This window comes from Haemaphysalis longicornis, unplaced genomic scaffold (genome assembly GCF_048455015.1).
Source record: "Haemaphysalis longicornis isolate Haplotype H1 unplaced genomic scaffold, Haemaphysalis longicornis Haplotype H1 scaffold_3, whole genome shotgun sequence".
Lineage (NCBI taxonomy): Eukaryota > Metazoa > Arthropoda > Arachnida > Ixodida > Ixodidae > Haemaphysalis > Haemaphysalis longicornis.
The window spans coordinates 51,884,591-51,906,099 of NW_027526335.1; the positions used below are offsets into that span (position 1 = coordinate 51,884,591).

The 21,509-nt window shown below is 47.7% G+C and overlaps 1 long non-coding RNA gene across 2 annotated transcripts in view; it reads right to left on the bottom strand.

Moving 5' to 3' along the window:
* Positions 1 to 1,182: 1,182 nt before the first annotated feature.
* LOC144174459 (uncharacterized) overlaps positions 1,183 to 21,509 on the bottom strand; it is a 202,275-nt gene continuing 181,948 nt past the window's right edge. For both annotated transcript variants that reach the window (XR_013323477.1, XR_013323476.1), the window contains 2 exons: positions 2,990 to 3,081; positions 1,183 to 2,558 (listed from right to left, as the gene is read on the bottom strand). This is a non-coding gene — a long non-coding RNA (uncharacterized LOC144174459). The remainder of the gene's footprint in view (positions 2,559 to 2,989; positions 3,082 to 21,509) is intronic.

Consider the following 21,509-nt stretch of genomic DNA (forward strand, 5'->3'; position numbering starts at 1 on the left):
GCCCAAGCGACCGGCCAGCAGGACGTCGCTCGCCAAGCACACCCACAAGACAGCCGCCGACCCGAAAATCATGCTCAGCTGCAGATCTCGCTACACATTTCACTTTCGTATTTTACCGATTCCTATAGAGGAATCAACCACAGTTTTTTAAACAAAGTAGCGCTAACTGTCGTCATTCACGGATGACACCTACAGTTATAGAGCTTGCCGCAATGCCTTCAGCTTTACAGCCAGCGCTATTTCGACTGTAATCACTGGCGTAGTCAGAGTTACCGCACAACAGTGGAGGCACGCTGTGAAGTGGGTATACACAACGACGTTTTTTTTATTAATCGTTTATGTCGGAGATGCCGGCGTATGTTAAAAAACCCCACCTGTGTCTGAATGTAGCTTAAGACTTGCATTGTGGGCGTCACGCCCAACTTTAAATGCCTTTCTCGATAAACTTTTGTCTTGCGCATTTCCTGCACAACGAACGCTAATAATACACCACGGGCTCTCAAAGTTAATACCGCGACGGTCACTCTGCTGCGCCCTTTGATTTGTACTTACTCACTTAGCTGTGGTCCGACAAATATTTTTTTTTTGTCTTCGGTACGCCAGCGGTATTATCAGCGCAGCATACCAACATCAATGTTTGTATACTGAGTGACTTAAAAAAAGGCACAGCCAATTTAAAACCAAAGTGAGATTCAAGGCTGACAGAAGTAGCTTTTAACGACGCTAAAATGCGTTGGAGGGCGCTCTGTTGAGTGCAGTATCAGAGAACGAGCCAAGTAGTGATGACCCCGAAGAGAGTTTGAAGTACACACGAAGTCATTCCCTCACGGACGGCAGTATCTCGCTAGGATAAGCTTGTTTTTCATTAGTTGCTTCCCCTGCAAGCAACAGGTAGACAAAGCGCGTACGCAGAGACGCGACTTATTGGCTCGCAACAAGTCGACTTTTTTCTCTCGTTTCGTCACAACGTTCGAGAAACGCTTTAAAATATAGTCTTACTCTCTTCCACTCCCCTACCCCTCCAACACTTTGTTTTTGTTCGGCGAGGCAGCCAAGAAAAACCGCAGTCGACCAGGCTGTCGAATCAAAAGCGAACTGTTACTCGTTTCTACGCATCCCGACTTACTTTCCTCAACTTCAAGTAAAAAAAAAAAAAAAACAGCAGGCAACCAAAAGAAAATAAACAATAACGACGTCGCGCGCAAGGATCACCACACGCGTTCATAATTCCGCGAGCATTGCCTCGCCAGAAAGCGAAGACAACACGGCTTGTGGCAGCGGCAACAGCGCGGGCACTTTTCGCGCCAGCTACCAGTCAACTAACAAGCAGCAGCGCTACGGCGCGAAAACAGCGCCGATATTCAGATCACGGGGGGTCGACCGTTCCAGCCCCTGCATTGCTCCGGCGCGGGCGAGCACGCGTTGCGCGCTCCGGTCGTCATCACTCGCTTGTGTTTGCAAGGGCGACCCTGGGACGACGTAGGCCTAAACCTTTCCGTGCATTCCGGGCACGCGCCGGACCGCTGCATGGAATCCGCTCCCGAGAGCGAAGGAAGAGCAGCGGCCCCAAAGCAAAACCCTGGGGAAAGAAAGTCTTGGGGCACGTCCGCGCTGTTGCCCGCGCTCCCTATACGATGCTCCCGCGGCATCGCAGCCATCACTGCAGCGTGGTCTGTTTGGAATGCGGGCCCGGCTCCAATTGTGCCTCGCCCCTTGCCCTTTGTCGTTTCTTTCGCGAGACTCAAAAAACCGGATTTTATCGATCAAAGTGCGGCTTCTGACCGGAAGCACATAAACAGGCCGGCACCTCGGCCAGAACTCGCAGGAGATACTCTGGCCGCCTTGGCGCTACGGCCAGTGATCCAGCATGCGCAAAATGGGATTTATTATATACCTTTAACAGAGATTGTGTTTTGGTCCCTACTCAGCTATTTTTTATGCACGCCAGCGAAGTGCGTAACTGAATGATATCTTCAGTGTTGGTCAACGTCAGTAGTTTTTGCAATATTTGTAATATTCATTTTCCAAAGCATTGCGAAGCACTTCTTTACTTGTAAAGCAGTCGTTATTCTTCATTCAAAAAGGCCCTTCCTCGTCACTATAACAAAATTATTTGGCTGGGATAATTATTCGCAAAAGCGGAAATTTTCCAGAATGCATGAGCCATGGCTCGAAGTGTCTTGGACACACGCGTTTTCGGGCTTAACTCGTGTGGTAACCTCGATGTGGCGATTGAAGCAACCAAGAGCTAACCATGAGAAAGACCGAAGTAAGAGTGTGTACAACTTGCGTACTTTCTCGCTCCGTTTTTTTTTTCAAGCCACGAACGATAAGCACACATTAGGCGGCTTAAAGCACACGACTTAACAAGTGTGAAATAGCGTGCGAACAGCAGAAGTGCGGCAGTGCCCCGATTATCCTGGCACACGTCAGCGGCCAGTCAAGAATGCTGCCGTGGAATATCCGAGATGCACTCCGATGCACTCTGATGCACTCGGATGCACTCAGGTGCACGCAGATTGTCTTTTTGCTGCGCTAAACAACACGGATTCCGAGCCCTGAAACAAAACCTGACACCGAATAGATTACGAGGCCGTCCGGCGCTTTCTAGTAAGCAAGTAAGGGCACGACATCCGCTCCCAGCAGCACTGGCCAGCACAGCCCTCCCATGTATACATTACCAACGTATTCGCTAACTTCACTGGCAAAGTCGCGGTGCAAGAGGTTTGCCGCTGATAATTTACTCAACAAAATGGGATCCTACACAGCCGCTTATTTCTTGCCTGATTCAAGCCTTCGTGTCAAACACGTTCTCTGAGACGCCGCGGTACGGTATATATTGACCCCTCCGGTATAGTATAACCACCGCAATCTGACTATGAAGGTTAGTTTCAGAGACCCGTGAGTATACTGTTGACATCTAGTTCTCAGTTGTGATATTTATACTGATGTATATCATGCTCTGCCCAGAAGCAATCCAATTCCGTACCTGGGTGGGAGGACTGTTCAATGGTCTGGATGTTCCTATACAAGTAGCCGTGATGATCTTCCCCGATAGAGTGCTTTGCCGGAACACCTTTTCTGCAACAGGAAAGGAAAAGAGAAAAAAATGCATCGGATGGTTCGTTCGAACAGTTATCAAGGAGAATTTGCGCTGGAAAGCACAGTAAAAAGGCGTGGTCAGGCCCACTATTTAGGCCGCCGTACTTGATGGGGCCATGAAAACAAAAATACAACTTTGTTCATTTTGAAATAACTAGTCTTTGGTAACTCACTCAGCTCCATTCCAGGCACAAAATACATTTTTAGAGCGAAAAAAAGCACGAAACAGTGAGAAATTTCAAATTTCGCGCTGTAGTGACGTAATAGTGGCATCAGGGACGTATTATTCGCAAGCACTAAGAACATAGTTAGTTATCAGTGCATTAACTGCACGTTAGCATTGAAGCAATACTAGAGCTAGAACAAAACTGGATGTCCCACAACAATTGCTCAGTCACGTTTCTTGGCGGTGGCTCCGGTCGGTTTTTTGTGTGACGTCATAAATTTTTCGGTCGGTTTTTTTATGACGTAATGAAAATTTTATGTGACATCATGAAGAAATCGCCGGAATGTGGCTGCCGAGTCGGCGCTGCTTGCACTGCTTTCATTATTATCTCCATTGGTTTGTCAGGTGTTCGGTAAAAATTCGTATCATTGTTATCGAGACAAAGCAGTCTTTTTAATGAACCAAACATGTATTTTGTGCCATGCCCCTTTAATAGAGTCACGGACAATCAATTAATTTACTTCTTACTCCATTGGGTCACACTTTAGAAGGATTGAGATATTCATTCCACCACAAAACCCTTCTTAAAATTTTCTTTGTGCACAGTACATGATAAATTTGCTTTACAGAAAAACTCGCAATCTTAGATAAGCGATCTCCAAATAACCGCGTTTGATCAGTGGGAGGCTACCATGAGCAGCTAGGCGCCTTCAACGCAGGACAAAGTCTTGTACTGCGCGCAAAAGGTGGCAACAGCTTACGACGTATATATAGCTGATTTCGCTCCTCCACCACTGCTTATTGTCCTCTACAACATAAATAGATTCCTACAACCCAGCGAAAAGGCCAAAACCCAAGTTAATATTACAGCTTGCGACTGCCGTATACTTCAAATAACAAAGGACAAGTTTCGTGAATCGATTTTCTGCTCCGGCTAGCGAAGAGGGTAATTCTTAATGAAAAAAGTTTAACAGCGCTGCTACTTTTACGCATACTTCAAAATTTTTTTATCGGTGTCGGCGTACATTACATAGTGACTTCGACTGTAGGGAGAAGGTTAATTAATACATCTGTGAGTGCCTTTTTGTCGTGTGTTTCGTAATGGAGGGAGGGGTCAGGTTAGCTACTTCAATGCGACCTTCCAAATCTTATTATCCGTATCAGCGTACATTAGTTAAGGGTACTTCGGCTGTAGTAAGCCGATTAATTAAGACTTGCATGTCCGTCTTTTTAGTGAAAGATTGGTAATGAAGAAGTGGGTCAGGTGAAAACGCGGATGGTTCCCTACTTTTACTTCTGGAAGGGACGTTTCAAGTAAGCGAAATTGCTTATGCATGCTAACGCTTTGAGCACTGACACTGAACACTAACTCATACAAGCTCTCCGCTCACTATGCCCTCATGAGGCTACGTCACAGTGCCGTCAATCACAGGCGAAGGACGAGCGGTGTAAAACGCGAGCGAGAAAACGGCAGCAGGTCACGGCGAAGCGATAACCATTGCTGAGTGGTTGGGAGTTCACACTGGGGTTTTACGCGCCGTAGTTGCATCTGGGCCATGAGGCGCGTCGCGGAGGACTATGAAATAATTTTTAACGCATCGGGTTATTTAACGTTAGCCGACCTTTCGAGTCGCGGCCTCTTGTCGTCAGAAAAAAATGAAGGAAGCTACGCTAACGCGTAAGACTTGAAGGTAGCGAAGCTGTACCTAACCTTCACAACCACCACGAAGGTTTAAGTCCACGATTGCAGCCGATTGGCTTCTCCTTCGCTGCCGCAACGATCTTTACTCCGTCATTGTTGCTATAAATGTGAGCCTCTTTCATTTTTTTTTTGTCGTGATAACCAATGGACCAAGCCTTGAAGGGGCGTACGCTACGACGTGTCTTTCTTGCTCCGAGCAAGTGTTGCCCCGATTATGGCGAACGCCGGAGTTCCTTTTTGGCCAATCTTGGCCAATCTGCATAAGTGGGTATGCTTGACCAACATGCACAGGAGACGCTGGGCGGCACGCACTCACTAGCGCTAAGCATTTTCTTCGTTTTTTTAACTGCCGGGTGGTCGCGGCAATCTTGGCCAATCTCCCTAAGTGGGTATGCTTGATAAACGTGTGCCGGGCCGGTCGTCGCGAGGCACTTACACACGAGCGCTCGGCAATTTCTCGGTATTTTTAACTGCGAACACGAAAAATTACGATTTGCTAAACAGCTTCGCTGTTAAAATGGCCGCTGTGGCCACGAATGAAAGCCGCGACATCCGGAAAAGTTCTGTGTCGACCGGCGCTTTTCGTTGTGTCGACGCCCAGCCATGCTCGACAGGCGCGTTGCGAGCGTGCACTCGCTGGCGCGTATTTTGTGACTGCACGTTCTGCAGGGGCAGATGCCCGTTTAGGAGAGACCACCTGCTTGGCAGATGGTCCCTCTGAAACGCGCCGACCAGAGCGGGGCTTAGTATACGCCCGAGAGCACGGTTTTTTCTCCACACGGGCAGTCAAGTGGTGTCACGCTTTTCAGACTCTTTCAGTATACCGCCGAGAGCAGCGTGGCACAAAAGCTAAAGTCGTGCGGCTTGGAGGCCCTCACCTATGGAGCCGACACAGCGACTCATAACTTCTGGAATAAGTTGTTTTTGTCTAAAAAGCCGCCTCTCCATTTGGCAGTTCACAGATCGCAGTCAATCAAAGGCAGCTTCTCTCTTTTACCACCTTTATAACACCCAATTTTAAAACTTACTGCGACGTCGAAAATGCCGCTCCTGTCAAGGTCGAGGAGCTATGAGCGCTTTTTTAAGCCATTTGCGAGGCCCGCACGAACTGCTTCAGTTTCATATCCAAGCCTTTCAGAAATTATGCGGGTAATATATCGCAGAGAAAAGTCAACTTTTCAGAAACCTAGCTAGAAGTTCGCACCCCTTCCGAGTGGCTGTACTTTCCTTGTAATGCAACCTGCAGAGAAATTGCGATAAATTAAAATTGCAATGAAGGAATTCAGGTTCGTTGCTCACGCAATACCCTCGTATAATGCCCACTAAGACTCACAGAAATGCTCTCAAGATGGTACCGAAACAACGGCAGTTTGCCCGGATTGCTACATTTTATGCATTTGCGCGCAAAACAAAAGAGTCGAAACGGCACTTATAAGAGATAGGTTAAACAGGTAGAAATGATACACAAGACGCAAGGGAAAACTTAATGTAGAATATGTAGAATAAGCAGCGTAAATGTGGAATATCTCCGCCCCCTTCCTTGAAAGATTATGGAATGCTTTTTATGCGAGGATAGCGAACGGAATAGTCGGGGAACGCAATAGGCAATAAACAGACAGAAACCCGGAGTGATTTCGACATAAACAGAATGAACAAGCCCGCAAACGGCAATAAAAGACGCTGTAAGAACATCATCGTCCCACACCGAAGAAACCCGGATATCTATGAGGACATAATCAGACAATAGGGCAAGCTCTCCTATACAACGCAGACGGCTCGTGTACGGCGCAGACTTTAACCAATGTGGACAGACCTGTGTGACGGAAAACGAAAGCTCACTTGAAACAGGCTGTGGCCGGCGACGAATACCAACCAACGTGAAGCGAGAAAAGGAAATTCGACAGGATGACAGCATCATTCATTCATTCATTCATTCATTCATTCATTCATTCATTCATTCATTCATTCATTCATTCATTCATTCATTCATTCATAGCAAACTCACTGCGCGAAATGTGATGTACATCCCTCACCGGTCTAATGGTAAGTGAGGCCGGTAGGCAGTTATTTGAAAATGCGCTGCTCAGTCATGTCCCAAACACTGTCTAATACGGTATTCCCAAATTCAGTATAAATGCCTCCTTTTAAATCTGTACATAATTTGAGGGCGCTGAACCAGCAGCTCTCTTCCTCTCTTCGTCATGCTTGCTACGGGAAAGTAACAATGTCATCCATTTAACTAGATAATACGTAAGCCACTGGTATATTTCTGTCTTCCCCACCGACAATAAACTTGTGTACTATTGTTTAGCTGGCCCTACATTTTAGCACTAAACTAAAATTGAGGGATAATAGGCTTCTCATAGCTAGCAGTCAACAGTCGCTCCATACCGTTCTCAGACACACGATATGGCGTAGTTATGTTAATACCTCTATTGTAATCCGAGGCTGCAGTAAGGTGTGCGTTAAAAGATTCCGTTTCCGTGCCTCATATAAGTCTAGGACGCGGAAATTGTGCGTCGGCTCCTTCGCGATGCGTTAATCACCCCACTAAGCGGCGGAAGCCTAGCGCGACGCATACCTGCACGGCGCCGAAGCTCGGCGGGAAAGACACTCGCCCGCACAGATGTTTGCGCGCGCAGAGCATGCTGCAACGAACTCCCAGGAATCCGACCGCATTAACGCAGCGCTAATAACGAAACCCTCGCACATTTTCTAAAACCACCGGAGGATTGCGCGAGGGGGAGCTGAGAAACCGTAGAGCAAAGCAAGAGGGCACGCAAAGTGAAGACAACAGAGACCAAAACAAAAACAAGCGATCCCGACTACGGTACGACTCCGTTGAGGTAACTCCGTCTTTAAACTTTCTGCCTCAAAAAGCGCAGAAAAAATGCCAGGAGTTCACCTTCCCCGGCTACATTGGAGATGCATTTCTTTAAAAAAAATCTCCGAGAACCAATTTCCTGAAGTGCGGCCGCCGCAGAGATGTAAGCTGCATATGCAGACAAAGGCAGCGCAAATACCAGACTGCAAGGAGGGGGGGGGGATGCAAGAGCTGTGAGCCTACTCAAATCGTTGGATCGGATGGAGTGGCGGCAGGCAGCTGTATACAAGCAAGAAAAAGGCACACGCTCCCTTCCAAGGCTGCCGGCTGCCGCTTCGGGCCGCTGCGGCGTCATTTGAATATGGCAAGAGCCGGCTTCCGCGAGCCGCCTTCGCGGATCTCCCGGGTCGCAAGCACCGCGCGACGAGCGCAGCGCCGCCGGCGACCCGTGAACGTCTTAGACACACTGAGGCTTTTCCTCGACGCTTGTACGCCGTGCGTGAAGACGACGCGCAGTGGCGGAGCAGCCGCTGGGAGAGGTCGCCGGCTTGATCCTTCTCACTGAGCGGATAATGCGAATATCGGCATTACTGTATATACTCTGAATACTTTATTTATTTCCCAACACTATTACCCAACCCAGTAGGAGGACACTGAGTAAATTTTATTTATACACACAAAACTATCTCTCTCTCTCTCTGTATCTCTCTCTCTCTCTCTCTATATATATATATATATATATATATATATATATATATATATATATATATATATATATATATATATATATATATATATATATATTCTCAAATATTTCTTCTGGCTCCTCAACAAGTTTCTTCTACTGCTTATATAAATAAATAAATAAATATAATGTGTGTGTGTGCGCGTGCGCGTGCGCACCCGCTGCGGTAGCTCAGTAGCTAAGGCATTGTGCTGCTCTGATTCCAAGGACGTGGGTTCGATTGCCGGTCGCGGCGGCCGCTTCTATAATGGAGGCGGAAAGCGAAAACGTCCGTGTGTACGAGATTTTGGCGCACGTTAAGGATCCCCAGGTGGCCAAAATTAATCCGGAGCCCTCCACTACGGCACATCTTATAACCTGTGTACTTTCGGCGCGTTAAACCCCCCAATCAATATACATGCGTGTTGTTCAGCACGAATGAAAGTAAGTTACCGGAGTAAACTTCGCCTCGATATTCACGCTGGTTGCTCATAACGAGATTCATGCGCAACCCTAAGCAGTTTTCTCCGGCAGGTCCAGACTACGCGAGGCGAGCCGCATACCAGCACAAGCGGCTGCCGCTCAGTTTCTGCCCACAGCCCTTTCTCTGGAGGGGGGCCTACGCAGCCCGCGTATGATCACTGTCTAGACACCTTGCGACACGTATGCACCTAGGAATACAGGAGATGAAGCCCAGCTATACGTGCCCGCCACAGCCGCCTCAGGGAAGCACGCTTGGCTTCCCCGCCTCCTCGGGGTCGTAGTGCGGTCGGAAACTCTTCTTAACGAGTCTGTTCGTACTACTCTGGCTCCCGGACCAAGCGTCGTCGTCGGGGATTTTCACCCCGAGGCATTCCGCTGCCCGAAAGCTGAAACAGCGCCTCCATCACGGATGCGAGGACGCACTTCGGTTGCCGTGAAAGCGACTCCCCTCGTCGCACACGGGCTGAATGAGGATGATGCCCGGGCATCGTCGCAAAAGTTTAAGGAGGCTTAACGAGGCCGGCAGAGGGTTTAAGCAAGGATAAGGTGGTTTTCTACGAATAGTGTTGACTATATCGCGCCGTCGTACAAGTCCCACCCGAAGATAACCTTTAACGTGTAGCCTTCAATCATATCATACGCTTCCGGCGCCTTTATCGGTAAACACTATCAGGAAGACTTAATGCCATGTTTGAAGTCTATTTTGGTGATTTTTAACACTAAAGTGCTTCATTCCTGCATACACGAATATTTCACTGACGTCATATCCTTCACGGACGTGACGCCAGTACAACGAAGCAAGCGGCCTGTAAAGGGTGCACCACTGCACACAGGGTCTTCTTGCGGGGAAGCAACCTTTAGTACTACAGGGTACGCTATACTTAGGGTTGTCTGTTTTCGGGTTTGATATTTAAACAACACGAAAGTGTTCTACGCCGAGATACACCGACATTTCACTGGCGTCATATCCGTCACGGAAATGACGCTAGTACACCTTTGCCGAAGCGACCCGCCAGCAGGACGTCGCTCGCCGGGCACACCCACAAGACAGCCGCCCACCCGCAAACCATGCTCAGCTGCAGATTTCGCTGCCCATTTCACTGCTCTGTTTTACGGATTTCGTTGACAGGAATTAACCGGAGTTTTTTCTTCCGTAGCCATTCAATAGGTATCCCCAATTTCTCATCGTCGTCGAGTCTCGTTATCCCCATGACTTTCTGGAGTAGCTAGCTGTGCCGTTAACAAGTCTGACGTCTTCAGCTCTCATTAAAGACAGCTCTTTCCTTAATCGGGACTAAAAGAAATGGAGGGAACTGTAATATTTCATTGCAGCACTTCTCCTTCTCTGAGGTGAATAGATGTGACATTTCTACTAACTTAACCAATACGAACGTAGCCAGAATGCTAGCACAAATAAACGGAAAAGAAGTACGCCACCGATGACCGACTCCCCGTCAACACCGCGATAGTAAATTATGTCCCTCACCACTTCCCCTTACTTTCTTCACAGGAAACGCTGGAAGTTAAGAAGAAAGGATTCAAAATGTTTGCCTCAAGTTTGCGAGCGCGTGAACATGCTTGCGCACCCACGCAAGCGGTAGAAAACACGTCTTTGTAGCGTAACACTCCGAGCATTTGTTAACAACAATGCACGTCTTCGCGTCGCCGTGTCTTCCCTTGCCTCGCTGCTCATTTCTCGCTTTCACGCGAGGGGCCCGGTGTCTACCACTCGAAAATTCCTTTGGATAGCCCTGACAAACGAGTACGCGGCAGTAATTAATGACGCGGACCTTTTTTCTCCGCCGTTTTGAACACCTTCTCCAACTGCAGTGGAACATGTTCCTGGTAGCTTCGAGTGCTTTATCTTCCTTTGTTAGCGCGCCATTATTTTTGGACTCTTTCTCCCGACGAAATAAAAAAAAACGCAGAACTAGACAGCCAGGAAGGCCAGCATAGTTTAAGCCCGCGCCCGCGCGCCATGTTCCTTGCAAAATTAACGAGCTGTCATTAATTTATTTCTCTTCCTTCGCATCGTATACTCGCGCGCTCTGCGAAATCTGTTCCGAATGTTAAGCGTTACTTTTTAATGGCGCCAAACGGTACGAAATATGTGTATCGATACCGCAGGAAAAAAATACATTACTGCTTTCTCAGGTTCGGAAGTTAGTTTTTTGTCCTTCCCCCCGAGTCGTTGAATTATGGCCAGGGAAGGTTCAACTGCCTCTGTTCCGGAGTTCGCTTTGTAAACTCAATTTGCACGTCTTTGTGTGTGTGTCTGTTTACGATGTAGGAGAATCGAGAGAAAATAAAGACGATACGAGACGTAAATGGAAGCAAGGTTTACTTTCCAGGTCACCAAGAAGCGAAGTTTGGGCCGGGTGATGAACGTGCGGGTATACACGGGGCGCCAAAAAGTCGACTCCGGGACCGGTAAGCTGATAAAAGCGGGACGTGAGCAAACAAACGAAAACGAAATAAACGCCCGAACGGTAACATACAATGTAAAGGAGGAGGCCCAAGCAAGGGCCCCGCGACTGCTCCGTTACGAAGAAAACATCCGGGGCCCCTCGCTAACAATATCCGTGACGCCGCCGTTCGCCGCGCGTTTCCGAACTCCCCCGTTATTTTTTTTAAAGAACTTCCCTCGCGGGTCCGCGGGCACTGCACGGCCGGGAAAGAATTCAGCGTGATGGATGCACGGGGCCCAGAGCAAACAAAACATTTACACTGTTGCCCGCACTCCGTCGTGCTTTCGACGTATATTCCGCCCTTTTTTCTCCCGTCGTGGAGTTAAAAAGTTTCTTTTGGTTCCTGTCCGCATTTATGCTTTGCTTTCCGGAGCACGCCCGTCGACACACACGCTATGCGCGTTAGCGCACGGCAACAGCGAACGCTGTGTGCGATACATTCTCCAGAACTCGTAAAACTCTCAAAGCGCCTCTCGTAAACGACGCCATAAACGCATCCTGCCGGGTGTCCTTTCACGCTGCTTTATCTTACTCAGGCGGTCATTTTCCTGTTTTTTTTTTCTCTCTTCCTAAAGTCCTCTTTCTAGCGAGAACTTTTTTTTTTTGGTGTCGCGAGGCTACATTTAGCGCTCCGTGCCAAGATTTAAATGAATATGCGCTATTAACGCCTATTTCTCCCCGTTCCAATCTCCGAAAGCTCCTTTTGTTTCGGCTAGTTTGTTTGGTTTTCAGGGTAAGCACTCCGAGTTGGATGAATGGCGATAAGCGGGTCGTGAGAGTGTGCACTTGTCGTCTTATGCTTTGCAGCGATCTTTCAGTATTGAGATACGCGAGTGAGAATTATGGGCAGCAGGCAATGTGATAACTTAAAACACCTATACCTTATGACCTAAATGACTTAAGGAAGTAAAATTAGCGCACGGAGAGCCTGGGAGGCGCGCGTAATTCAAAGGTGCATTCCGCGCCTTTTGCGTTACTCAAAGGCGCGTAATTCAACCGCAATTCGTTCAGCGTCTTACGTTGGATAAATTGCGGATTGTGGAAACGTGAGCTTCCCTTTACGAACCGGAGAAGTGGAAATCCAAGAAACGGTTGTGATGAGTGTAATTTGATGGACAGGCGCACGGCAGAGCGGGCCGACAAAAGCGGCTCTCGGTTTCAAATAAAGGGATCTGCTTTTGTAGACGTGCGAAGGCAAATTCATATGTAGAAGCAGAACCCGTTCGGGCATTCTGGGGGGTCTACTCCCCTAAGCTATACCTGGGCTGTGAGGCGCACCGTAGTGGAGGGCTACGGATTCACTTAGACCACATGGCAATCTTTAACGAGTGTTGAAATCTCAACACACGAGCGTTTTTTTTTTCTCGTCTATATCAGTAATACACCATCTGCGAGCGGGATTGAGCCCACGTCCTTCGTGGTCACCAGCAGAATGCCTCGGCCACTGAGCCACCGCGGCAGGTAATCGCGGAAATTTGGACCGAGGAATAAATGAACTAAGCACTGACTTAACACTGACGAAGTCGTAAATTAACGCGGCTATAGTCCGGCGTTCACAGCGCCTTACAACTTTCGTCTTTGCCAGCCACACTTTTAGCTCATTACGCGTCATTCTGAACTTCTGAATGAAACACGCGTCTTCCGTAAGTAACAACCATTGCAACGTTTCCTTGTGAAGCCCGCTTCTAATGCAATGACTAACAAAAATTATAATACTATTCATAATAACCTATATGACCATTTGTTATGACCCTCTTGTAGTGATATAGTGACGGCGACCGATTGACGGGAGAGCCGCTTGTCAATCAACGCGCATATCGCGTGGTGACGAAGAGTTTTATCGCCTCAACGACGTAACTATTTTCCCGACTTGCCCTGGAAGGAAGGAACGCTATATTCTCCGCTGCACGCAACGTTATGTCCTCGACCCTCATCGCGCAGAGTGCTCTGCCCTGCTCGACGGACACTTAGTCCCCCGAGGACCGAACGAAGGCCACTTTCAGGCGGTAGTATGTACAACCTTTTTTGCATCTATGCACACCGTATACACTGGCCCGGTTCTTCACCGTGGTGTTGGCTCTTCGCAACTATTCAGTACATTGTATAAGACTATTTTATCCTCTCCACGAGTTAACTTCCGTTTTCCTAACCCAGCGAGCAACAAAAACAAACATTTTTTTTTCTTCTACCGCTCGACCAGTGTCCTAAACTGAGCTTTACGGCGCAGCCCAGTCCGCTGCGGTGACAAAGAGGCCGAAAGACTGACACACCGCAAGCAAAGCACGCTGCGCCAGCTTAACGCTACTGAGCGCCCCAGCGCAGCGTCGGCGCCGAAACTCCAGCCCGTCGAGACTTCGCTGAGGCGCTTCTAAAGAAACTGGCGCTCGCCAAGGAGCGCAGCTATATTGAAGTGCGGGTCCAGAGGTCGTAAAGTAAAGCTGGGAAAAGCAATCTCATCGCATCTTTACGACTGCAGGAAACGGCGCCGGCCGCTGACGCCTGCTGGCTCCCGCATTCAGCGGGGGAAAAGGGGGGAGACCGTAAAGGAAGTCCGTCCGTAACGACTGATTCAAAACAAACTCGAAAGCTGCCACTTTTAGTTGATCGACTTCGCAATGGTACTGCGCTGAAAGGAGCTTCTCTGCATTGCCACTGATTTGCTGCTGCTGCTGCTGCTCTCCTTTTCGTATGGGCAGTGGAGGGGAACGCGTTAGGCATATATATGAGCGCCATTAGGGAGCTCGCTCTCTGGGCGGCTGCGCTTATTGTTAGCTGAGTATTGGCAGCGCTATTCGACGCGAGAGATGCGCGAATATGCTCAGCGTTTAATAAAATCTGAGCGTAGTTCCAAGGTCCCTTTTTTTTCCTTTCGTCGTAGTTAACCCAGTAAACGGCACCAAACTTTCTAAAGGAGGTCTTTTGGAGGGGCGCAGTTCACGTAATAGGTTGTCTAATAGCAGCGTAATAACCTTCCCCAAGATGTTGCCAACGGTTTAGTGCGGAAACATTTCCGAGTTAGGTATTAAGGACGGTCATACGTCCAACGTTCAAATTTAACCGTTTTTCGCATTGGACGCATATACAGATAGGGGCTCACCAGGGTTACGGGGCTATTCTACTAATGGCAAGTTGGCAGGTTGTTTAACTCCGTTGAGAAAATGGTTCTTTCGGGCTGAGCGATACGACGGTTAGTTTATATCTGTGCTGAATAAAGTGGGCGGATTAGAGGCAGAGGGATACGGGATAAACAGAGTGGAGAAAGAGCGATAACAATGGGACCAGTGAGGAACGAGACCACGTCCGCTTTCTCGTAGAAAACGCCAACGCCCTTATCATAATGAACTGTTGCGCCCCAGGTTGAGCATCTTCAGGTACTATTCCGGGTGAATGGTGTCAAGTTTTAATTTTTATTAAAAATTAGAAGGGCACTTATGCGCTTCCTATATGTGATATAGTGAATGAGAAGGCATTAAAGTCCAACTGGCGAACGGAAATGCCGGTATTTTTAGCGCTGACTCTTTCCTCGGGGAGGGCGGGAAGCAAAAGTGGCCTCAGCGCCGGCAGTGAGTGCGGCACTGCGCAGCGCAGAGTACCGCAGCTCGTTGGTGAATGCTGTGCCGCTGAGTGAGGCAGCGGAAAGAGTGTAAAGCTCGGCGCGGCACTTAGTGAAATCGTGTACTTCTCCTACTATGACTAATCGCTCCTGTTAGGCCTACAACTGAACTTAACGTTAGGTAGCCATGATGCTGTGACTAACGACTTGGCAAACTCCGGAGAAGTCAAAGCATAACGTCAGGCCCAACTTTAGACAGGCACATACCCGCGTTCGCATCGCCTTCTAGTTGATACTGCGCATGCGCGATCTGTAGGGGCAGCGATGTACGATCGCCCATTTCAGTGGATGCCGCATGGCGGCGCTGCTGATTCACGACAAGCAATGGGGACATTTAGTATTAATGTTAAAGGGGTTTGACCACTGCTCGTTCAAGCCCAATGGTTGCCTGCATTACGTTTACCTCTCTTTCCTGTGCCTTCACCCTCACGCAGCATCCGTCTCCATCAACTCTTCAGTCTTTCCCATCCCCCGTCAGAACAGCTGTGACCAGTCCAACAGCCATACATGCTGCAGAACAGAACATTTTGAAATAGGCGAAGTGAGGCCATTGTCAAAAAACTGCCTGAACGATTCTTTTTACTCTTTTTTGTTCGCTCGTGTACCAAGACTAGCAAAGGTGGATTTCTGCTCCTTTGTTTTTGTGTCATGAGAATTCTACTCTCAGGTGTCGTCTTTTCCGACCTTTTCTCCTTTCAACTTGCGCGTTAGTACCACCTCACCCGTGTTTTTCCTTCATTTCTTTTTCATCCCGACTGTTTTCGCAGGCTCCCTCCCAGCAGAAAATCTGTCTCGAACGAGAGGCTCCCGGGAGATTTTCTTCCGATCTTCTAACAACTGTTGGATGCGAAATGGCTGTCTTGTGTGGCGGTTTCTTCGAAACGACTGTCGTTAAAACAAAATAACAGCGACGGCGACGAGCCTCAAGTTCCAACCCAGACGGGGTATACACTTCGATAGAATGAACCCAAAACACGCCGTAAGATTTTCGCCTCCTTTTTCGCGAAACTCCGCAGCGGTTGTAGGCACATATTTTGTTTCATTTCGTACACGCAATGGCAAGGCGCGTCTTTAAAGTTTACTCGCACGAAGCACCAGGTATCATTCGAACAGCGCGCACATCTGGCTTTAATGCTTGAAGAATTCTCCTGCAGCAGGGAAAATGAGCGTTCCGCGAAAGTACGCGTCGTTACACATTTAGCTGTAAAAAAGAATAAAGTGTAAAAGCAGCCTAGGCGGTTTTGTCGGGTGTACATCCCCGAAGAAAAAAAAACGCAGTAATGGCACGGGAGACAGGAGACGCATTCCATGAATATTTCCTCTAACCGCATTCTCCCGACCCCACCCCCTTGTTTTAAGCCTTTTTTTTTTTGTATCTCTACTACCGTGCCTCAACTACCTAGCTTGAGGAATTTTAACTCGTCGGAATGAATAAAGAAAAAGCATGACTGGTTATAAAGAACCGATGTTTTTTTTTTATTAGTCTTCTGCGGCCGATTCATGGAAGCAGAACAAAGGCGTTTCCATGGGTGCTTCAGCGCCGTCAATAATTGAAGGGGAAAGACCAAGTGAAGTCGCCTATCGCCAAGTTGTAACAAAAAACAAAGCTAAACACAAACCGTCCGGGGCCGTACTTCCCGAGTGAGGGATGGCAACCCGGTCAATTCCGTAATGTGGTTCTCGTTTTAAAACAAAACAAAACACACAACCAAACAAACATTCGAAGACACTAAAACGTAGGAACGCCTCGGAACATACGATGAAAGAAAGAAAAAAAAGGCCGCGTATCAGCTGCTTGCTTCGCTGCAAATTTCGTCGAAAGACTATTCGCCGCGAGATCGACATGTAGGTGGCGACAGCGTCGCGGTGCTAGTGTGGATGCTCCGCTGAGCGGCCCGGCAGAATGCGCAGTGTGGGCGAGCTTCGTGCCTTTCTCGCGCCGTATGTGCACACGAAAGGCGCAGACAAGAGTGGTATGCTGTAGTTCGGTTCCTCAACGTTCAATTTATAGCATGGAAGCGGCAATGAGATTTTAATAGTACGCCAAAAAAGCGGCGACCCATCGGGAATCTCACAACGGCCGCAATAATGACAATGAACTTGTACTCCGTGGACCGTAGCAAGCTCGATCTTTGCAGGGTTTGGCTTTGGGACTTCAATAAAATCACAAATAGAAACAGATCAAGAAGCCTCTATTTCTGGAATTCAGTTTACACCAGCAGATTCAACCGCTTTCGCTGGTAGCATAACGCATTCTTGAATTTGTGGGATGCCCTGAAATGGTAACACCATATCACTCCGATATCTTTTCTAAAAGCTTACGATATTTTTGTGCGTTCTAAAGGCAACATAAAATTACTGGATTTTAATTAGCTCAGAGATATAAATGCAACCGTTTTAACAGAACTTTTGCACGCGTTAAATGAAATTTTAGTGACTCTGAATGCAGGTTTGATGAATAACGGTGTCGGATCACTTATTTAATGCTTTCGTCGCAAGTGACCTTGCGAATGAAATTTCTAACGCGCGCAGTACAATCAATACCTCATGTTTAGCCAGACTTGTAAAGTTACAAGCGCGTTTACAGTGTGTAAACCAAGCTTATGGGACCGCACAGTGAGCACAGATTTTCTGTTATGGGTGCACTGCTGACCATTTGCGTTCCTTTTAAAATCTAACAGGTGCCTAGAACAGCGAGATGTGCTTTCATTCTTGCGTAATGTCGCTTACGAACCATAAAGATGGCAAATGAAGTTGCCTGTTGTAGTTAAACGTTTCTTTTTATTTCTCGTTGCGAAACAGCGCAACGGATTCCCGGTAACTCCTTGGTGTTGTGAACTGAACCTCGTTTTTGTCTTGGCATTTAATTCTTGAGGATTGGTTAAAGAAGGCACGAATAAAAGTTTTCTGTGTATTTCGTTTTTCTTTTCTTTTTTTTTGGGGGGGGGGGGGGGTGGCGGGGTGGGGTCGAGGTTCAGCCAACGTTCCAAGCGCAGCGAGAAGAGAACGCATGTAACGCGAAAATCCAGACGTTGGATTGCACCCCTGACCTGTTTATTAGTTTACCATTTTTGCGGTATCTTTGTTAAATTTCGCACGGTGCACATATAACACCCATAAAAAGCTCTGAGTTGTATTTCGCACTAACGCATTATACCTTCTTTTCACTGCTGACTTTGCTGCAGAATTGAGTTTTTTTTTATTTCTGCCTGTAATAGGAGGTCCCCATCCAGCCTCGTGCTCGGGGACCTCCTTCTGTATACTTCGTTATGTAACTATGTTTTCGGCAAAATAAATTTCTTCTTCATCCTCTACAGTATTACTTGCAATTGAAAGTGCGCTAGGCGTCATGTTCCGTAGCGGCGAAAAAGCAGTACTTCAACAAGAAGACGCCGGTATTTTCAAAACTGATTAACCACCCTTTTGGCCCGAGATTGTCCAGGAATTGCGGCTCGCCTTTTTCAAAATTGTCTTGAAAGGGAGCATTGTGGGAAAAATAAAAAAAAATCTAGCGAGTCATGGCACACACCCTCCACACATGTCGGCAACAACGTGGATTATATTACGCGATTTTTAGGTCCACCTTATGAGGTTAAGACGTGACCATATGAGGCATTTAGTTATGCTGAATGAAACACGTTTCTGGACGAGATGATTCATGTCATGATTTGAAATAGGGATATATAAAAATGACACACGATATGCCACAGGACAGGCGCAAACTCACAACTGCTTAATTCTACCCAGAAATCCCCCCGAAATACGCTTGCGCGTCCAAAGAAACGTATTTTAAATAATATGTAAAATTAGCAACACAGTATAAGCACCGTCTGTCTAAAAACGGTACTTATTTTCGAAAAGGTACGGGAAAAAGTCGATCACACGGGCGTTTGCGGGTGTGAAATACGGCCCCGGTAACGTATGGGCGATAGCGTGCGGGTCGCGTGCATTGTAATTGTTTTTGTTTGTTTCTTCTTTCTATGGGGACACAGCGGAATTTTACAAGGGTGGGGCAAATGCACGAGTATGCACAGGTCTTGTCGATTCTTACCCGTTACGTCTAGTAAACTTTTATATTGCAAATAACCACCACGCCAAATTCAAAAAGCACACTTTGACGTTCCCGAAACGGCAGACGACTGCACTCATCGATAAGAAAAGTGCAATGCTTCGAAGCAATGTTTATAACCCGTGTCACATTCAAGCGGTGACCACGCCGAAGATGTTTCGTAGAACTAAGCCAGCGCATTGACCCGCAACGGCCGCTGATTATTGCGTCTCTAGAGGAAATGCGGAAGTAGAGGTAACTATGTCATTGCTTACTGCAAAACAAGTACACATATTGGTTGTTTTATCGTGTGCAGCACGCGTCTTGCGCCGCGCGCAACGTGAACGAGCAGACGACGCGAGAGCGCCATCCACACTAGGAGCGGTTCGTCCCGCCGCCGCCAGGGGGCCGACTGTGTTTTAGTGAGGTTGGCCTCAAGTTGCCAATGTCAGGGGGTCTGTCTGGATTCGGTATGGTTATTATTTACGAGTGTTTCCAGGATGGTGGTATTTTACCGGGTATCCAGATTTTTTCATTGAAGTATTTGGTAATTTCGTCGTTGGCGCTCTTTGCCCTAGTCGGCCTTGCGCCATAAACATCCAACCGTCATCATCATCAAATTTCGTCGGAACGTTCGCTTTAAATCTATTGTAACTTGTCTGCATTCTTCATTGTTTTTGTGCCCGTCCTTGTTTGTGTTAGCAAGTCTCTAGAGCCCCGCTTTACGAAGCTAAGCCTCCTGGCCAATTGTCTGACACTATCAGCACGGAACACATTCCCGTATTCACTCGCTATTTACCAGCCTCTGTGCGCGTGCGTGTGTGTGTATGTTTGTGTGTGTGTGTGCTCGCGCTCGCGTGTGTGCTGGTGTCATTGTTTTATTTATATATACAGCGCCTCAAACTCCTTCTCCTGCAAGGACGAGGAACTTCTCATCCAAATAATGACGCGCTTACTGAAAAAAGAAAAGCACAGATTAAACACGTGATACCTGATGCCGGCAGCGGTATTTTGAGAACTATGACCAAATCGCGCTTTTCGCGAACGAAACGAGCGAACCCGAACCGACCAAGGTTCCGAAAAACCGGCCTGTTCTCTTTCCTTTTCACCGAAGAGGGCCACTTGCGCTCCTTCCCGGGGGACAACGCGTTGGAGACGAATTGGACGGCAGGCGTCGCGTTTCTTCGGGAAAACACGGGATATGGGGTTACACAAGGTGCGGCACCGCCTTTCTGTGGCTTATATCGGCTTCCACGTCCGAAGACGTTCCTGGAAATTGTTTCTGGCTGCGCTTGTTTGTGTTTTGTTTTTGTTTCTTTTCTTCCTGTTGTTGCTGTAAGACGACACCGACTTCACGCAGAACGAACAGCGAGATGTAGCAAATGCTAGGGCTGTTACTTGTTTGTTTGTTTGTTTTTTCTAGAAAAGAGGGTGGGGAGGGATGCTTTTTTGTAAGCCTCTGCACTTGTACAGGATAGCATGAAATATTTCATTTTCATTGTGTTTTCTTTTCTTAACTTTAGATTACCTCAACGGCCCGGACAACAAACATTAGATGATGGGTGAGCTCTCAAAAATTGTTTCTGGAGAGAAGCAAGGCTGGAGAGGAAAGAGACAATTTTGAGCCGGTTCTTACAGAACGTGTACAACCAACCGCAAAAACGTTTTGGTAAATGCGAGCTGTGGCCGGAGTGCAGCGCCAAAATGCTACTAACATCTACTACTAACTACGAGTAACTACTAACTAACTAGTCAGTACTAAGTAATAACTACTAACATCTACTAAATGCTACTAACACATCAACAGCTACTAAGGCGTCTACACGCATTCGCTGCACCCGCCCCCACGCACGCACGCACACACACACACACACACACACACTCGCACGCACGCACGCACGCACGCACGCACACACACACACACAGACGCACGCACGCAGACGCACACAAACTTCATAACCCTCGCATCACTTAATCTTAGAGAACCTGCTTCGTTTCCTCGTGTTTTCCTTCTTTCAGTTCTCTTGCAGGGCCTGCTGGACGATCGGTCAGGTCTACGTTTACTGAAACTGCTCGGGGCGAAAACCCATAAGAAAGCGAATTTTCAATTGACGTCCGGGTCATCGGTCTTGTGGAATCTCGCACCGAGCTTGTCCGTCCCGTGTAGTCCAGGTTCTTCCTATGCTTGGGTAGCTTTAAATTTATTTCTCCCCAAAAGGGCAGTTTTCTCGCTTTTTATTGCGCGTCGGCGTATCATGCTCGCGTACACGTCTCGCCGACCTTCACTTATAGCTGTCAGTCTTTTTTCATTCATCTCGCTTTTTTTTTTTTTTTTGCGCCAAAGCTAAATATTTCAAACGATAGCGACTCGCGCACGCA